The 15,781-nt window shown below is 45.5% G+C and overlaps 7 non-coding genes and 23 pseudogenes across 7 annotated transcripts; all 30 read left to right on the top strand.

Moving 5' to 3' along the window:
* The first annotated feature begins 226 nt into the window (after positions 1 to 226).
* On the top strand, positions 227 to 345 carry LOC145453074 (5S ribosomal RNA). The gene has a single exon (XR_013919617.1). It is a non-coding gene; the product is annotated as a 5S ribosomal RNA (ribosomal RNA).
* Positions 346 to 772: 427 nt separating this feature from the next.
* Positions 773 to 892, top strand: LOC145450217 (5S ribosomal RNA; annotated as a pseudogene).
* Positions 893 to 1,249: 357 nt separating this feature from the next.
* On the top strand, positions 1,250 to 1,368 carry LOC145453063 (5S ribosomal RNA). Its single transcript, XR_013919616.1, has one exon. It is a non-coding gene; the product is annotated as a 5S ribosomal RNA (ribosomal RNA).
* Positions 1,369 to 1,795: 427 nt separating this feature from the next.
* On the top strand, positions 1,796 to 1,915 carry LOC145450728 (5S ribosomal RNA; annotated as a pseudogene).
* A 357-nt stretch (positions 1,916 to 2,272) lies between these two features.
* LOC145454646 (5S ribosomal RNA) lies at positions 2,273 to 2,391 on the top strand (annotated as a pseudogene).
* A 427-nt stretch (positions 2,392 to 2,818) lies between these two features.
* LOC145450210 (5S ribosomal RNA) lies at positions 2,819 to 2,938 on the top strand (annotated as a pseudogene).
* A 344-nt stretch (positions 2,939 to 3,282) lies between these two features.
* LOC145450642 (5S ribosomal RNA) lies at positions 3,283 to 3,401 on the top strand (annotated as a pseudogene).
* Positions 3,402 to 3,836: 435 nt separating this feature from the next.
* Positions 3,837 to 3,956, top strand: LOC145450196 (5S ribosomal RNA; annotated as a pseudogene).
* A 357-nt stretch (positions 3,957 to 4,313) lies between these two features.
* LOC145453052 (5S ribosomal RNA) lies at positions 4,314 to 4,432 on the top strand. The gene has a single exon (XR_013919615.1). It is a non-coding gene; the product is annotated as a 5S ribosomal RNA (ribosomal RNA).
* Positions 4,433 to 4,859: 427 nt separating this feature from the next.
* LOC145454474 (5S ribosomal RNA) lies at positions 4,860 to 4,979 on the top strand (annotated as a pseudogene).
* Positions 4,980 to 5,323: 344 nt separating this feature from the next.
* Positions 5,324 to 5,442, top strand: LOC145454156 (5S ribosomal RNA; annotated as a pseudogene).
* Positions 5,443 to 5,869: 427 nt separating this feature from the next.
* Positions 5,870 to 5,989, top strand: LOC145450190 (5S ribosomal RNA; annotated as a pseudogene).
* Positions 5,990 to 6,346: 357 nt separating this feature from the next.
* On the top strand, positions 6,347 to 6,465 carry LOC145453041 (5S ribosomal RNA). The gene has a single exon (XR_013919614.1). It is a non-coding gene; the product is annotated as a 5S ribosomal RNA (ribosomal RNA).
* A 427-nt stretch (positions 6,466 to 6,892) lies between these two features.
* On the top strand, positions 6,893 to 7,012 carry LOC145450925 (5S ribosomal RNA; annotated as a pseudogene).
* Positions 7,013 to 7,369: 357 nt separating this feature from the next.
* LOC145453019 (5S ribosomal RNA) lies at positions 7,370 to 7,488 on the top strand. The gene has a single exon (XR_013919612.1). It is a non-coding gene; the product is annotated as a 5S ribosomal RNA (ribosomal RNA).
* A 427-nt stretch (positions 7,489 to 7,915) lies between these two features.
* Positions 7,916 to 8,035, top strand: LOC145450186 (5S ribosomal RNA; annotated as a pseudogene).
* Positions 8,036 to 8,392: 357 nt separating this feature from the next.
* On the top strand, positions 8,393 to 8,511 carry LOC145453008 (5S ribosomal RNA). Its single transcript, XR_013919611.1, has one exon. It is a non-coding gene; the product is annotated as a 5S ribosomal RNA (ribosomal RNA).
* Positions 8,512 to 8,938: 427 nt separating this feature from the next.
* On the top strand, positions 8,939 to 9,058 carry LOC145450836 (5S ribosomal RNA; annotated as a pseudogene).
* A 346-nt stretch (positions 9,059 to 9,404) lies between these two features.
* Positions 9,405 to 9,523, top strand: LOC145454152 (5S ribosomal RNA; annotated as a pseudogene).
* A 427-nt stretch (positions 9,524 to 9,950) lies between these two features.
* LOC145450181 (5S ribosomal RNA) lies at positions 9,951 to 10,070 on the top strand (annotated as a pseudogene).
* A 357-nt stretch (positions 10,071 to 10,427) lies between these two features.
* Positions 10,428 to 10,546, top strand: LOC145452997 (5S ribosomal RNA). Its single transcript, XR_013919610.1, has one exon. It is a non-coding gene; the product is annotated as a 5S ribosomal RNA (ribosomal RNA).
* Positions 10,547 to 10,973: 427 nt separating this feature from the next.
* LOC145450786 (5S ribosomal RNA) lies at positions 10,974 to 11,092 on the top strand (annotated as a pseudogene).
* A 427-nt stretch (positions 11,093 to 11,519) lies between these two features.
* LOC145454675 (5S ribosomal RNA) lies at positions 11,520 to 11,639 on the top strand (annotated as a pseudogene).
* A 344-nt stretch (positions 11,640 to 11,983) lies between these two features.
* LOC145450766 (5S ribosomal RNA) lies at positions 11,984 to 12,102 on the top strand (annotated as a pseudogene).
* Positions 12,103 to 12,537: 435 nt separating this feature from the next.
* On the top strand, positions 12,538 to 12,657 carry LOC145450531 (5S ribosomal RNA; annotated as a pseudogene).
* Positions 12,658 to 13,014: 357 nt separating this feature from the next.
* LOC145454500 (5S ribosomal RNA) lies at positions 13,015 to 13,133 on the top strand (annotated as a pseudogene).
* A 427-nt stretch (positions 13,134 to 13,560) lies between these two features.
* LOC145451310 (5S ribosomal RNA) lies at positions 13,561 to 13,679 on the top strand (annotated as a pseudogene).
* Positions 13,680 to 14,106: 427 nt separating this feature from the next.
* LOC145454668 (5S ribosomal RNA) lies at positions 14,107 to 14,226 on the top strand (annotated as a pseudogene).
* A 357-nt stretch (positions 14,227 to 14,583) lies between these two features.
* Positions 14,584 to 14,702, top strand: LOC145450722 (5S ribosomal RNA; annotated as a pseudogene).
* Positions 14,703 to 15,129: 427 nt separating this feature from the next.
* On the top strand, positions 15,130 to 15,249 carry LOC145450527 (5S ribosomal RNA; annotated as a pseudogene).
* Positions 15,250 to 15,781: the final 532 nt, after the last annotated feature.

Below are 15,781 nucleotides of genomic sequence, written 5' to 3'. Positions count from 1 at the left end.
TGACATGACAGAAAGTACAATAAAATAACTACTCTGACAGCGAGAGCTTAATTGTGTGTTTGTCCACAAGATACAAGAACAGAGCAGGATGCCAACGATATTCGAACGCTGGCAGACGGGTTGAAAATGCCCCAGCGCAATCAGACAATCTGCTTTTCTGGCGTCTCGTCGACAGCATGGCGACGGAAATTGTCAACATAAAACGTCAGAATTGGTAACCACACTTGCCTACGACCATACCACGTTGAATATACCCGATCTCGTCCGATCTCGGAAGTCAAGCAACGTTGGGCCCGGTTAGTACTTGCATGGGTGACCGGCTGGGAATACCGGGTGTAGAAGGCTATTTTTGTCGCGCAAACACGATCAATTTGCTTGCAACTGTTTTGTATGCGCACGTAGGCCTACGTACAACTATGAATGTCATCATTTGCTGGCCGCCGCTTATTTCAATTTGTAGTTATACTAGGCCTAACACATTGTCATTATATCGAAATCTCGTGCTGTTTTCACATGACGAAAAGTGCAATAAAATAACTACTCTGACAGCGAGAGCTTACTTGTGTGTTTGTTGACCAGATACAAGAACAGAGCAGGACGCCAATGATATTCGACCGCTAGCAGACTTTTCTTTCCAGTTATTGGGCCGAAAGTGCCTTGGCGCAATCAGACAATCTGCTTTTCAGGCGTCTCATCGTTGGCAGCGTGGCGACTTTTCGCCTGAGATGAACGAAAAATGTCACGTAAAACTGTACAGATTGTATCCACTGTCGCCTACGACCATACCACGTTGAATACACCCGATCTCGTCTGATCTCGGAAGTTAAGCGGCGTTGGGCTCAGTTAGTACTTGCATGGGTGACCGGCTGGGAATACCGGGTGCATGTAGGCTTTTGCATTTTTTTTCCGCACAAACTCGATCAATTCGATTGCTGTGCTTTATTTTCAAATGAACTATCGCGCGAAATTTGGAATTGTAATCGGCCTAACACATTTTCATTATATCAAACTCTCGTACTGTTTTGACATGACAGAAAGTACAATAAAATAACTACTCTGACAGCGAGAGCTTAATTGTGTGTTTGTCCACAAGATACAAGAACAGAGCAGGATGCCAACGATATTCGAACGCTGGCAGACGGGTTGAAAATGCCCCAGCGCAATCAGACAATCTGCTTTTCTGGCGTCTCGTCGACAGCATGGCGACGGAAATTGTCAACATAAAACGTCAGAATTGGTAACCACACTTGCCTACGACCATACCACGTTGAATATACCCGATCTCGTCCGATCTCGGAAGTCAAGCAACGTTGGGCCCGGTTAGTACTTGCATGGGTGACCGGCTGGGAATACCGGGTGTAGAAGGCTATTTTTGTCGCGCAAACACGATCAATTTGCTTGCAACTGTTTTGTATGCGCACGTAGGCCTACGTACAACTATGAATGTCATCATTTGCTGGCCGCCGCTTATTTCAATTTGTAGTTATACTAGGCCTAACACATTGTCATTATATCGAAATCTCGTGCTGTTTTCACATGACGAAAAGTGCAATAAAATAACTACTCTGACAGCGAGAGCTTACTTGTGTGTTTGTTGACCAGATACAAGAACAGAGCAGGACGCCAATGATATTCGACCGCTAGCAGACTTTTCTTTCCAGTTATTGGGCCGAAAGTGCCTTGGCGCAATCAGACAATCTGCTTTTCAGGCGTCTCATCGTTGGCAGCGTGGCGACTTTTCGCATGAGATGAACGAAAAATGTCACGTAAAACGGCACAGATTGTATCCACTGTCGCCTACGACCATACCACGTTGAATACACCCGAACTCGTCTGATCTCGGAAGTTAAGCGGCGTTGGGCTCAGTTAGTACTTGCATGGGTGACCGGCTGGGAATACCGGGTGCATGTAGGCTTTTGCATTTTTTTTCCGCACAAACTCGATCAATTCGATTGCTGTGCTTTATTTTCAAATGAACTATCGCGCGAAATTTGGAATTGTAATCGGCCTAACACATTTTCATTATATCAAACTCTCGTACTGTTTTGACATGACAGAAAGTACAATAAAATAACTACTCTGACAGCGAGAGCTTAATTGTGTGTTTGTCCACAAGATACAAGAACAGAGCAGGATGCCAACGATATTCGAACGCTGGCAGACGGGTTGAAAATGCCCCAGCGCAATCAGACAATCTGCTTTTCTGGCGTCTCGTCGACAGCATGGCGACGGAAATTGTCAACATAAAACGTCAGAATTGGTAACCACACTTGCCTACGACCATACCACGTTGAATATACCCGATCTCGTCCGATCTCGGAAGTCAAGCAACGTTGGGCGCGGTTAGTACTTGCATGGGTGACCGGCTGGGAATACCGGGTGTAGAAGGCTATTTTTGTCGCGCAAACACGATCAATTTGCTTGCAACTGTTTTGTATGCGCACGTAGGCCTACGTACAACTATGAATGTCATCATTTGCTGGCCGCCGCTTATTTCAATTTGTAGTTATACTAGGCCTAACACATTGTCATTATATTGAAATCTCGTGCTGTTTTCACATGACGAAAAGTGCAATAAAATAACTACTCTGACAGCGAGAGCTTACTTGTGTGTTTGTTGACCAGATACAAGAACAGAGCAGGACGCCAATGATATTCGACCGCTAGCAGACTTTTCTTTCCAGTTATTGGGCCGAAAGTGCCTTGGCACAATCAGACAATCTGCTTTTCAGGCGTCTCATCGTTGGCAGCGTGGCGACTTTTCGCCTGAGATGAACGAAAAATGTCACGTAAAACGGCACAGATTGTATCCACTGTCGCCTACGACCATACCACGTTGAATACACCCGATCTCGTCTGATCTCGGAAGTTAAGCGGCGTTGGGCTCAGTTAGTACTTGCATGGGTGACCGGCTGGGAATACCGGGTGCATGTAGGCTTTTGCATTTTTTTTCCGCGCAAACTCGATCAATTCGATTGCTGTGCTTTATTTTCAAATGAACTATCGCGCGAAATTTGGAATTGTAATCGGCCTAACACATTTTCATTATATCAAACTCTCGTACTGTTTTGACATGACAGAAAGTACAATAAAATAACTACTCTGACAGCGAGAGCTTAATTGTGTGTTTGTCCACAAGATACAAGAACAGAGCAGGATGCCAACGATATTCGAACGCTGGCAGACGGGTTGAAAATGCCCCAGCGCAATCAGACAATCTGCTTTTCTGGCGGCTGTCGACGGAAATTGTCACATAAAACGTCAGAATTGGTAACCACACTTGCCTACGACCATACCACGTTGAATATACCCGATCTCGTCCGATCTCGGAAGTCAAGAAACGTTGGGCCCGGTTAGTACTTGCATGGGTGACCGGCTGGGAATACCATGTGTAGTAGACGGCTTTTGCATTTTTGTCGCACAAACTCGATCAATTAGATTGCAACTGTTTTGTATGCGCACGTAGGCCTACGTACAACTATAAATGTCATCATTTGCTGGCCGCCGCTTATTTCAATTTGTAGTTATACTAGGCCTAACACATTGTCATTATATCGAAATCTCGTGCTGTTTTCACATGACGAAAAGTGCAATAAAATAACTACTCTGACAGCGAGAGCTTACTTGTGTGTTTGTTGACCAGATACAAGAACAGAGCAGGACGCCAATGATATTCGACCGCTAGCAGACTTTTCTTTCCAGTTATTGGGCCGAAAGTGCCTTGGCGCAATCAGACAATCTGCTTTTCAGGCGTCTCATCGTTGGCAGCGTGGCGACTTTTCGCCTGAGATGAACGAAAAATGTCACGTAAAACGGCACAGATTGTATCCACTGTCGCCTACGACCATACCACGTTGAATACACCCGATCTCGTCTGATCTCGGAAGTTAAGCGGCGTTGGGCTCAGTTAGTACTTGCATGGGTGACCGGCTGGGAATACCGGGTGCATGTAGGCTTTTGCATTTTTTTTCCGCACAAACTCGATCAATTCGATTGCTGTGCTTTATTTTCAAATGAACTATCGCGCGAAATTTGGAATTGTAATCGGCCTAACACATTTTCATTATATCAAACTCTCGTACTGTTTTGACATGACAGAAAGTACAATAAAAAAACTACTCTGACAGCGAGAGCTTAATTGTGTGTTTGTCCACAAGATACAAGAACAGAGCAGGATGCCAACGATATTCGAACACTGGCAGACGGGTTGAAAATGCCCCAGCGCAATCAGACAATCTGCTTTTCTGGCGTCTCGTCGACAGCATGGCGACGGAAATTGTCAACATAAAACGTCAGAATTGGTAACCACACTTGCCTACGACCATACCACGTTGAATATACCCGATCTCGTCCGATCTCGGAAGTCAAGCAACGTTGGGCCCGGTTAGTACTTGCATGGGTGACCGGCTGGGAATACCGGGTGTAGAAGGCTATTTTTGTCGCGCAAACACGATCAATTTGCTTGCAACTGTTTTGTATGCGCACGTAGGCCTACGTACAACTATGAATGTCATCATTTGCTGGCCGCCGCTTATTTCAATTTGTAGTTATACTAGGCCTAACACATTGTCATTATATTGAAATCTCGTGCTGTTTTCACATGACGAAAAGTGCAATAAAATAACTACTCTGACAGCGAGAGCTTACTTGTGTGTTTGTTGACCAGATACAAGAACAGAGCAGGACGCCAATGATATTCGACCGCTAGCAGACTTTTCTTTCCAGTTATTGGGCCGAAAGTGCCTTGGCGCAATCAGACAATCTGCTTTTCAGGCGTCTCATCGTTGGCAGCGTGGCGACTTTTCGCCTGAGATGAACGAAAAATGTCACGTAAAACGGCACAGATTGTATCCACTGTCGCCTACGACCATACCACGTTGAATACACCCGATCTCGTCTGATCTCGGAAGTTAAGCGGCGTTGGGCTCAGTTAGTACTTGCATGGGTGACCGGCTGGGAATACCGAGTGCATGTAGGCTTTTGCATTTTTTTTCCGCACAAACTCGATCAATTCGATTGCTGTGCTTTATTTTCAAATGAACTATCGCGCGAAATTTGGAATTGTAATCGGCCTAACACATTTTCATTATATCAAACTCTCGTACTGTTTTGACATGACAGAAAGTACAATAAAATAACTACTCTGACAGCGAGAGCTTAATTGTGTGTTTGTCCAAAAGATACAAGAACAGAGCAGGATGCCAACGATATTCGAACCCTGGCAGACGGGTTGAAAATGCCCCAGCGCAATCAGACAATCTGCTTTTCTGGCGGCTGTCGACGGAAATTGTCACATAAAACGTCAGAATTGGTAACCACACTTGCCTACGACCATACCACGTTGAATATACCCGATCTCGTCCGATCTCGGAAGTCAAGAAACGTTGGGCCCGGTTAGTACTTGCATGGGTGACCGGCTGGGAATACCGGGTGTAGAAGGCTATTTTTGTCGCGCAAACACGATCAATTTGCTTGCAACTGTTTTGTATGCGCACGTAGGCCTACGTACAACTATGAATGTCATCATTTGCTGGCCGCCGCTTATTTCAATTTGTAGTTATACTAGGCCTAACACATTGTCATTATATCGAAATCTCGTGCTGTTTTCACATGACGAAAAGTGCAATAAAATAACTACTCTGACAGCGAGAGCTTACTTGTGTGTTTGTTGACCAGATACAAGAACAGAGCAGGACGCCAATGATATTCGACCGCTAGCAGACTTTTCTTTCCAGTTATTGGGCCGAAAGTGCCTTGGCGCAATCAGACAATCTGCTTTTCAGGCGTCTCATCGGTGGCAGCGTGGCGACTTTTCGCCTGAGATGAACGAAAAATGTCACGTAAAACGGAACAGATTGTATCCACTGTCGCCTACGACCATACCACGTTGAATACACCCGATCTCGTCTGATCTCGGAAGTTAAGCGGCGTTGGGCTCAGTTAGTACTTGCATGGGTGACCGGCTGGGAATACCGGGTGCATGTAGGCTTTTGCATTTTTTTTCCGCACAAACTCGATCAATTCGATTGCTGTGCTTTATTTTCAAATGAACTATCGCGCGAAATTTGGAATTGTAATCGGCCTAACACATTTTCATTGTATCAAACTCTCGTACTGTTTTGACATGACAGAAAGTACAATAAAATAACTACTCTGACAGCGAGAGCTTAATTGTGTGTTTGTCCACAAGATACAAGAACAGAGCAGGATGCCAACGATATTCGAACGCTGGCAGACGGGTTGAAAATGCCCCAGCGCAATCAGACAATCTGCTTTTCTGGCGTCTCGTCGACAGCATGGCGACGGAAATTGTCAACATAAAACGTCAGAATTGGTAACCACACTTGCCTACGACCATACCACGTTGAATATACCCGATCTCGTCCGATCTCGGAAGTCAAGCAACGTTGGGCCCGGTTAGTACTTGCATGGGTGACCGGCTGGGAATACCGGGTGTAGAAGGCTATTTTTGTCGCGCAAACACGATCAATTTGCTTGCAACTGTTTTGTATGCGCACGTAGGCCTACGTACAACTATGAATGTCATCATTTGCTGGCCGCCGCTTATTTCAATTTGTAGTTATACTAGGCCTAACACATTGTCATTATATCGAAATCTCGTGCTGTTTTCATATGACGAAAAGTGCAATAAAATAACTACTCTGACAGCGAGAGCTTACTTGTGTGTTTGTTGACCAGATACAAGAACAGAGCAGGACGCCAATGATATTCGACCGCTAGCAGACTTTTCTTTCCAGTTATTGGGCCGAAAGTGCCTTGGCGCAATCAGACAATCTGCTTTTCAGGCGTCTCATCGTTGGCAGCGTGGCGACTTTTCGCCTGAGATGAACGAAAAATGTCACGTAAAACGGTACAGATTGTATCCACTGTCGCCTACGACCATACCACGTTGAATACACCCGATCTCGTCTGATCTCGGAAGTTGAGCGGCGTTGGGCTCAGTTAGTACTTGCATGGGTGACCGGCTGGGAATACCGGGTGCATGTAGGCTTTTGCATTTTTTTTCCGCACAAACTCGATCAATTCGATTGCTGTGCTTTATTTTCAAATGAACTATCGCGCGAAATTTGGAATTGTAATCGGCCTAACACATTTTCATTATATCAAACTCTCGTACTGTTTTGACATGACAGAAAGTACAATAAAATAACTACTCTGACAGCGAGAGCTTAATTGTGTGTTTGTCCACAAGATACAAGAACAGAGCAGGATGCCAACGATATTCGAACGCTGGCAGACGGGTTGAAAATGCCCCAGCGCAATCAGACAATCTGCTTTTCTGGCGTCTCGTCGACAGCATGGCGACGGAAATTGTCAACATAAAACGTCAGAATTGGTAACCACACTTGCCTACGACCATACCACGTTGAATATACCCGATCTCGTCCGATCTCGGAAGTCAAGCAACGTTGGGCCCGGTTAGTACTTGCATGGGTGACCGGCTGGGAATACCGGGTGTAGAAGGCTATTTTTGTCGCGCAAACACGATCAATTTGCTTGCAACTGTTTTGTATGCGCACGTAGGCCTACGTACAACTATGAATGTCATCATTTGCTGGCCGCCGCTTATTTCAATTTGTAGTTATACTAGGCCTAACACATTGTCATTATATCGAAATCTCGTGCTGTTTTCACATGACGAAAAGTGCAATAAAATAACTACTCTGACAGCGAGAGCTTACTTGTGTGTTTGTTGACCAGATACAAGAACAGAGCAGGACGCCAATGATATTCGACCGCTAGCAGACTTTTCTTTCCAGTTATTGGGCCGAAAGTGCCTTGGCGCAATCAGACAATCTGCTTTTCAGGCGTCTCATCGTTGGCAGCGTGGCGACTTTTCGCATGAGATGAACGAAAAATGTCACGTAAAACGGCACAGATTGTATCCACTGTCGCCTACGACCATACCACGTTGAATACACCCGATCTCGTCTGATCTCGGAAGTTAAGCGGCGTTGGGCTCAGTTAGTACTTGCATGGGTGACCGGCTGGGAATACCGGGTGCATGTAGGCTTTTGCATTTTTTTTCCGCACAAACTCGATCAATTCGATTGCTGTGCTTTATTTTCAAATGAACTATCGCGCGAAATTTGGAATTGTAATCGGCCTAACACATTTTCATAATATCAAACTCTCGTACTGTTTTGACATGACAGAAAGTACAATAAAATAACTACTCTGACAGCGAGAGCTTAATTGTGTGTTTGTCCACAAGATACAAGAACAGAGCAGGATGCCAACGATATTCGAACGCTGGCAGACGGGTTGAAAATGCCCCAGCGCAATCAGACAATCTGCTTTTCTGGCGTCTCGTCGACAGCATGGCGACGGAAATTGTCAACATAAAACGTCAGAATTGGTAACCACACTTGCCTACGACCATACCACGTTGAATATACCCGATCTCGTCCGATCTCGGAAGTCAAGCAACGTTGGGCCCGGTTAGTACTTGCATGGGTGACCGGCTGGGAATACCGGGTGTAGAAGGCTATTTTTGTCGCGCAAACACGATCAATTTGCTTGCAACTGTTTTGTATGCGCACGTAGGCCTACGTACAACTATGAATGTCATCATTTGCTGGCCGCCGCTTATTTCAATTTGTAGTTATACTAGGCCTAACACATTGTCATTATATCGAAATCTCGTGCTGTTTTCACATGACGAAAAGTGCAATAAAATAACTACTCTGACAGCGAGAGCTTACTTGTGTGTTTGTTGACCAGATACAAGAACAGAGCAGGACGCCAATGATATTCGACCGCTAGCAGACTTTCCTTTCCAGTTATTGGGCCGAAAGTGCCTTGGCACAATCAGACAATCTGCTTTTCAGGCGTCTCATCGTTGGCAGCGTGGCGACTTTTCGCCTGAGATGAACGAAAAATGTCACGTAAAACGGCACAGATTGTATCCACTGTCGCCTACGACCATACCACGTTGAATACACCCGATCTCGTCTGATCTCGGAAGTTAAGCGGCGTTGGGCTCAGTTAGTACGTGCATGGGTGACCGGCTGGGAATACCGGGTGCATGTAGGCTTTTGCATTTTTTTTTTCCGCGGAAACTCGATCAATTCGATTGCTGTGCTTTATTTTCAAATGAACTATCGCGCGAAATTTGGAATTGTAATCGGACTAACACATTTTCATTATATCAAACTCTCGTACTGTTTTGACATGACAGAAAGTACAATAAAATAACTACTCTGACAGCGAGAGCTTAATTGTGTGTTTGTCCACAAGATACAAGAACAGAGCAGGATGCCAACGATATTCGAACGCTGGCAGACGGGTTGAAAATGCCCCAGCGCAATCAGACAATCTGCTTTTCTGGCGGCTGTCGACGGAAATTGTCACATAAAACGTCAGAATTGGTAGCCACACTTGCCTACGACCATACCACGTTGAATATACCCGATCTCGTCCGATCTCGGAAGTCAAGAAACGTTGGGCCCGGTTAGTACTTGCATGGGTGACCGGCTGGGAATACCGGGTGTAGAAGGCTATTTTTGTCGCGCAAACACGATCAATTTGCTTGCAACTGTTTTGTATGCGCACGTAGGCCTACGTACAACTATGAATGTCATCATTTGCTGGCCGCCGCTTATTTCAATTTGTAGTTATACTAGGCCTAACACATTGTCATTATATCGAAATCTCGTGCTGTTTTCACATGACGAAAAGTGCAATAAAATAACTACTCTGACAGCGAGAGCTTACTTGTGTGTTTGTTGACCAGATACAAGAACAGAGCAGGACGCCAATGATATTCGACCGCTAGCAGACTTTTCTTTCCAGTTATTGGGCCGAAAGTGCCTTGACGCAATCAGACAATCTGCTTTTCAGGCGTCTCATCGTTGGCAGCGTGGCGACTTTTCGCCTGAGATGAACGAAAAATGTCACGTAAAACGGCACAGATTGTATCCACTGTCGCCTACGACCATACCACGTTGAATACACCCGATCTCGTCTGATCTCGGAAGTTAAGCGGCGTTGGGCTCAGTTAGTACTTGCATGGGTGACCGGCTGGGAATACCGGGTGCATGTAGGCTTTTGCATTTTTTTTCCGCACAAACTCGATCAATTCGATTGCTGTGCTTTATTTTCAAATGAACTATCGCGCGAAATTTGGAATTGTAATCGGCCTAACACATTTTCATTATATCAAACTCTCGTACTGTTTTGACATGACAGAAAGTACAATAAAATAACTACTCTGACAGCGAGAGCTTAATTGTGTGTTTGTCCACAAGATACAAGAACAGAGCAGGATGCCAACGATATTCGAACGCTGGCAGACGGGTTGAAAATGCCCCAGCGCAATCAGACAATCTGCTTTTCTGGCGTCTCGTCGACAGCATGGCGACGGAAATTGTCAACATAAAACGTCAGAATTGGTAACCACACTTGCCTACGACCATACCACGTTGAATATACCCGATCTCGTCCGATCTCGGAAGTCAAGCAACGTTGGGCCCGGTTAGTACTTGCATGGGTGACCGGCTGGGAATACCGGGTGTAGAAGGCTATTTTTGTCGCGCAAACACGATCAATTTGCTTGCAACTGTTTTGTATGCGCACGTAGGCCTACGTACAACTATGAATGTCATCATTTGCTGGCCGCCGCTTATTTCAATTTGTAGTTATACTAGGCCTAACACATTGTCATTATATCGAAATCTCGTGCTGTTTTCACATGACGAAAAGTGCAATAAAATAACTACTCTGACAGCGAGAGCTTACTTGTGTGTTTGTTGACCAGATACAAGAACAGAGCAGGACGCCAATGATATTCGACCGCTAGCAGACTTTTCTTTCCAGTTATTGGGCCGAAAGTGCCTTGACGCAATCAGACAATCTGCTTTTCAGGCGTCTCATCGTTGGCAGCGTGGCGACTTTTCGCCTGAGATGAACGAAAAATGTCACGTAAAACGGCACAGATTGTATCCACTGTCGCCTACGACCATACCACGTTGAATACACCCGATCTCGTCTGATCTCGGAATTTAAGCGACGTTGGGCTCAGTTAGTACTTGCGTGGGTGACCGGCTGGGAATACCGGGTGTAGAAGGCTATTTTTGTCGCGCAAACACGATCAATTTGCTTGCAACTGTTTTGTATGCGCACGTAGGCCTACGTACAACTATGAATGTCATCATTTGCTGGCCGCCGCTTATTTCAATTTGTAGTTATACTAGGCCTAACACATTGTCATTATATCGAAATCTCGTGCTGTTTTCACATGACGAAAAGTGCAATAAAATAACTACTCCTACAGCGAGAGCTTACTTGTGTGTTTGTTGACCAGATGCAAGAACAGAGCAGGACGCCAATGATATTCGACCGCTAGCAGACTTTTCTTTCCAGTTATTGGGCCGAAAGTGCCTTGGCGCAATCAGACAATCTGCTTTTCAGGCGTCTCATCGTTGGCAGCGTGGCGACTTTTCGCCTGAGATGAACGAAAAATGTCACGTAAAACGGCACAGATTGTATCCACTGTCGCCTACGACCATACCACGTTGAATACACCCGATCTCGTCTGATCTCGGAAGTTAAGCGGCGTTGGGCTCAGTTAGTACTTGCATGGGTGACCGGCTGGGAATACCGGGTGCACGTAGGCTTTTGCATTTTTTTTCCGCACAAACTCGATCAATTCGATTGCTGTGCTTTATTTTCAAATGAACTATCGCGCGAAATTTGGAATTGTAATCGGCCTAACACATTTTCATTATATCAAACTCTCGTACTGTTTTGACATGACAGAAAGTACAATAAAATAACTACTCTGACAGCGAGAGCTTAATTGTGTGTTTGTCCACAAGATACAAGAACAGAGCAGGATGCCAACGATATTCGAACGCTGGCAGACGGGTTGAAAATGCCCCAGCGCAATCAGACAATCTGCTTTTCTGGCGGCTGTCGACGGAAATTGTCACATAAAACGTCAGAATTGGTAACCACACTTGCCTACGACCATACCACGTTGAATATACCCGATCTCGTCCGATCTCGGAAGTCAAGAAACGTTGGGCCCGGTTAGTACTTGCATGGGTGACCGGCTGGGAATACCGTGTGTAGTAGACGGCTTTTGCATTTTTGTCGCACAAACTCGATCAATTAGATTGCAACTGTTTTGTATGCGCACGTAGGCCTACGTACAACTATAAATGTCATCATTTGCTGGCCGCCGCTTATTTCAATTTGTAGTTATACTAGGCCTAACACATTGTCATTATATCGAAATCTCGTGCTGTTTTCACATGACGAAAAGTGCAATAAAATAACTACTCTGACAGCGAGAGCTTACTTGTGTGTTTGTTGACCAGATACAAGAACAGAGCAGGACGCCAATGATATTCGACCGCTAGCAGACTTTTCTTTCCAGTTATTGGGCCGAAAGTGCCTTGGCGCAATCAGACAATCTGCTTTTCAGGCGTCTCATCGTTGGCAGCGTGGCGACTTTTCGCCTGAGATGAACGAAAAATGTCACGTAAAACGGCACAGATTGTATCCACTGTCGCCTACGACCATACCACGTTGAATACACCCGATCTCGTCTGATCTCGGAAGTTAAGCGGCGTTGGGCTCAGTTAGTACTTGCGTGGGTGACCGGCTGGGAATACCGGGTGCATGTAGGCTTTTGCATTTTTTTTCCGCACAAACTCGATCAATTCGATTGCTGTGCTTTATTTTCAAATGAACTATCGCGCGAAATTTGGAATTGTAATCGGCCTAACACATTTTCATTATATCAAACTCTCGTACTGTTTTGACATGACAGAAAGTACAATAAAATAACTACTCTGACAGCGAGAGCTTAATTGTGTGTTTGTCCACAAGATACAAGAACAGAGCAGGATGCCAACGATATTCGAACGCTGGGAGACGGGTTGAAAATGCCCCAGCGCAATCAGACAATCTGCTTTTCTGGCGTCTCGTCGACAGCATGGCGACGGAAATTGTCAACATAAAACGTCAGAATTGGTAACCACACTTGCCTACGACCATACCACGTTGAATATACCCGATCTCGTCCGATCTCGGAAGTCGAGCAACGTTGGGCCCGGTTAGTACTTGCATGGGTGACCGGCTGGGAATACCGGGTGTAGAAGGCTATTTTTGTCGCGCAAACACGATCAATTTGCTTGCAACTGTTTTGTATGCGCACGTAGGCCTACGTACAACTATGAATGTCATCATTTGCTGGCTGCCGCTTATTTCAATTTGTAGTTATACTGGGCCTAACACATTGTCATTATATCGAAATCTCGTGCTGTTTTCACATGACGAAAAGTGCAATAAAATAACTACTCTGACAGCGAGAGCTTACTTGTGTGTTTGTTGACCAGATACAAGAACAGAGCAGGACGCCAATGATATTCGACCGCTAGCAGACTTTTCTTTCCAGTTATTGGGCCGAAAGTGCCTTGGCACAATCAGACAATCTGCTTTTCAGGCGTCTCATCGTTGGCAGCGTGGCGACTTTTCGCCTGAGATGAACGAAAAATGTCACGTAAAACGGCACAGATTGTATCCACTGTCGCCTACGACCATACCACGTTGAATACACCCGATCTCGTCTGATCCCGGAATTTAAGCGACGTTGGGCTCAGTTAGTACTTGCGAGGGTGACCGGCTGGGAATACCGGGTGTAGAAGGCTATTTTTGTCGCGCAAACACGATCAATTTGCTTGCAACTGTTTTGTATGCGCACGTAGGCCTACGTACAACTATGAATGTCATCATTTGCTGGCCGCCGCTTATTTCAATTTGTAGTTATACTAGGCCTAACACATTGTCATTATATCGAAATCTCGTGCTGTTTTCACATGACGAAAAGTGCAATAAAATAACTACTCTGACAGCGAGAGCTTACTTGTGTGTTTGTTGACCAGATGCAAGAACAGAGCAGGACGCCAATGATATTCGACCGCTAGCAGACTTTTCTTTCCAGTTATTGGGCCGAAAGTGCCTTGGCGCAATCAGACAATCTGCTTTTCAGGCGTCTCATCGTTGGCAGCGTGGCGACTTTTCGCCTGAGATGAACGAAAAATGTCACGTAAAACGGCACAGATTGTATCCACTGTCGCCTACGACCATACCACGTTGAATACACCCGATCTCGTCTGATCTCGGAAGTTAAGCGGCGTTGGGCTCAGTTAGTACTTGCATGGGTGACCGGCTGGGAATACCGGGTGCACGTAGGCTTTTGCATTTTTTTTCCGCACAAACTCGATCAATTCGATTGCTGTGCTTTATTTTCAAATGAACTATCGCGCGAAATTTGGAATTGTAATCGGCCTAACACATTTTCATTATATCAAACTCTCGTACTGTTTTGACATGACAGAAAGTACAATAAAATAACTACTCTGACAGCGAGAGCTTAATTGTGTGTTTGTCCACAAGATACAAGAACAGAGCAGGATGCCAACGATATTCGAACGCTGGCAGACGGGCTGAAAATGCCCCAGCGCAATCAGACAATCTGCTTTTCTGGCGTCTCGTCGACAGCATGGCGACGGAAATTGTCAACATAAAACGTCAGAATTGGTAACCACACTTGCCTACCACCATACCACGTTGAATATACCCGATCTCGTCCGATCTCGGAAGTCGAGCAACGTTGGGCCCGGTTAGTACTTGCATGGGTGACCGGCTCGGAATACCGGGTGTAGAAGGCTATTTTTGTCGCGCAAACACGATCAATTTGCTTGCAACTGTTTTGTATGCGCACGTAGGCCTACGTACAACTATGAATGTCATCATTTGCTGGCCGCCGCTTATTTCAATTTGTAGTTATACTAGGCCTAACACATTGTCATTATATCGAAATCTCGTGCTGTTTTCACATGACGAAAAGTGCAATAAAATAACTACTCTGACAGCGAGAGCTTACTTGTGTGTTTGTTGACCAGATACAAGAACAGAGCAGGACGCCAATGATATTCGACCGCTAGCAGACTTTTGTTTCCAGTTATTGGGCCGAAAGTGCCTTGGCGCAATCAGACAATCTGCTTTTCAGGCGTCTCATCGTTGGCAGCGTGGCGACTTTTCGCCTGAGATGAACGAAAAATGTCACGTAAAACGGCACAGATTGTATCCACTGTCGCCTACGACCATACCACGTTGAATACACCCGATCTCGTCTGATCTCGGAAGTTAAGCGGCGTTGGGCTCAGTTAGTACTTGCGTGGGTGACCGGCTGGGAATACCGGGTGCATGTAGGCTTTTGCATTTTTTTTCCGCACAAACTCGATCAATTCGATTGCTGTGCTTTATTTTCGGTACTAGTGAAATAAGTACCCGGAGATTACTACGGCAATAGTTGTTGCATCAGAAAGTGGGTGTGTTGTAGGATTGGAAGTGTTGCACATATACATTGAATTAAGGGTGGAAGAATCGCTAGGTCTAGTAAGGAACAAGTGAAAAAAACCACCCTGCCATATGAATAGCACGGGATCAAATGGGAGAGAATCGTAGAGTTATGAGTTGTCGAGAAAAACGACGTTAGCCCCGCACATGGCGGTAGGGATCTGATAGTCCACACGTGTTGTGCTGTTTGCCTACGCATATCTACGCAGGCCGTCAAAGAAGGACATACAATGTACTGCGCTTGGTCCCGTCAGGGGCAGTACACAAATGTCACACGAATAAACACCACAAGCATTTCCGATGAGACACCTGAACAAAATAGACCAAAACGTCAATATTCGAGCCACAAGCGGTGCTATTGTAGCGATCATGGTTCCAGCCGCGGTTC

This window comes from Botryllus schlosseri, chromosome 1, assembly GCF_051294905.1.
Source record: "Botryllus schlosseri isolate E-star chromosome 1, Bs_hap1, whole genome shotgun sequence".
In the NCBI taxonomy this organism is placed as follows: domain Eukaryota; kingdom Metazoa; phylum Chordata; class Ascidiacea; order Stolidobranchia; family Styelidae; genus Botryllus; species Botryllus schlosseri.
Note: the sequence above shows the minus strand (reverse complement) of the source record. Positions and strands in the feature narration are given on the sequence as shown.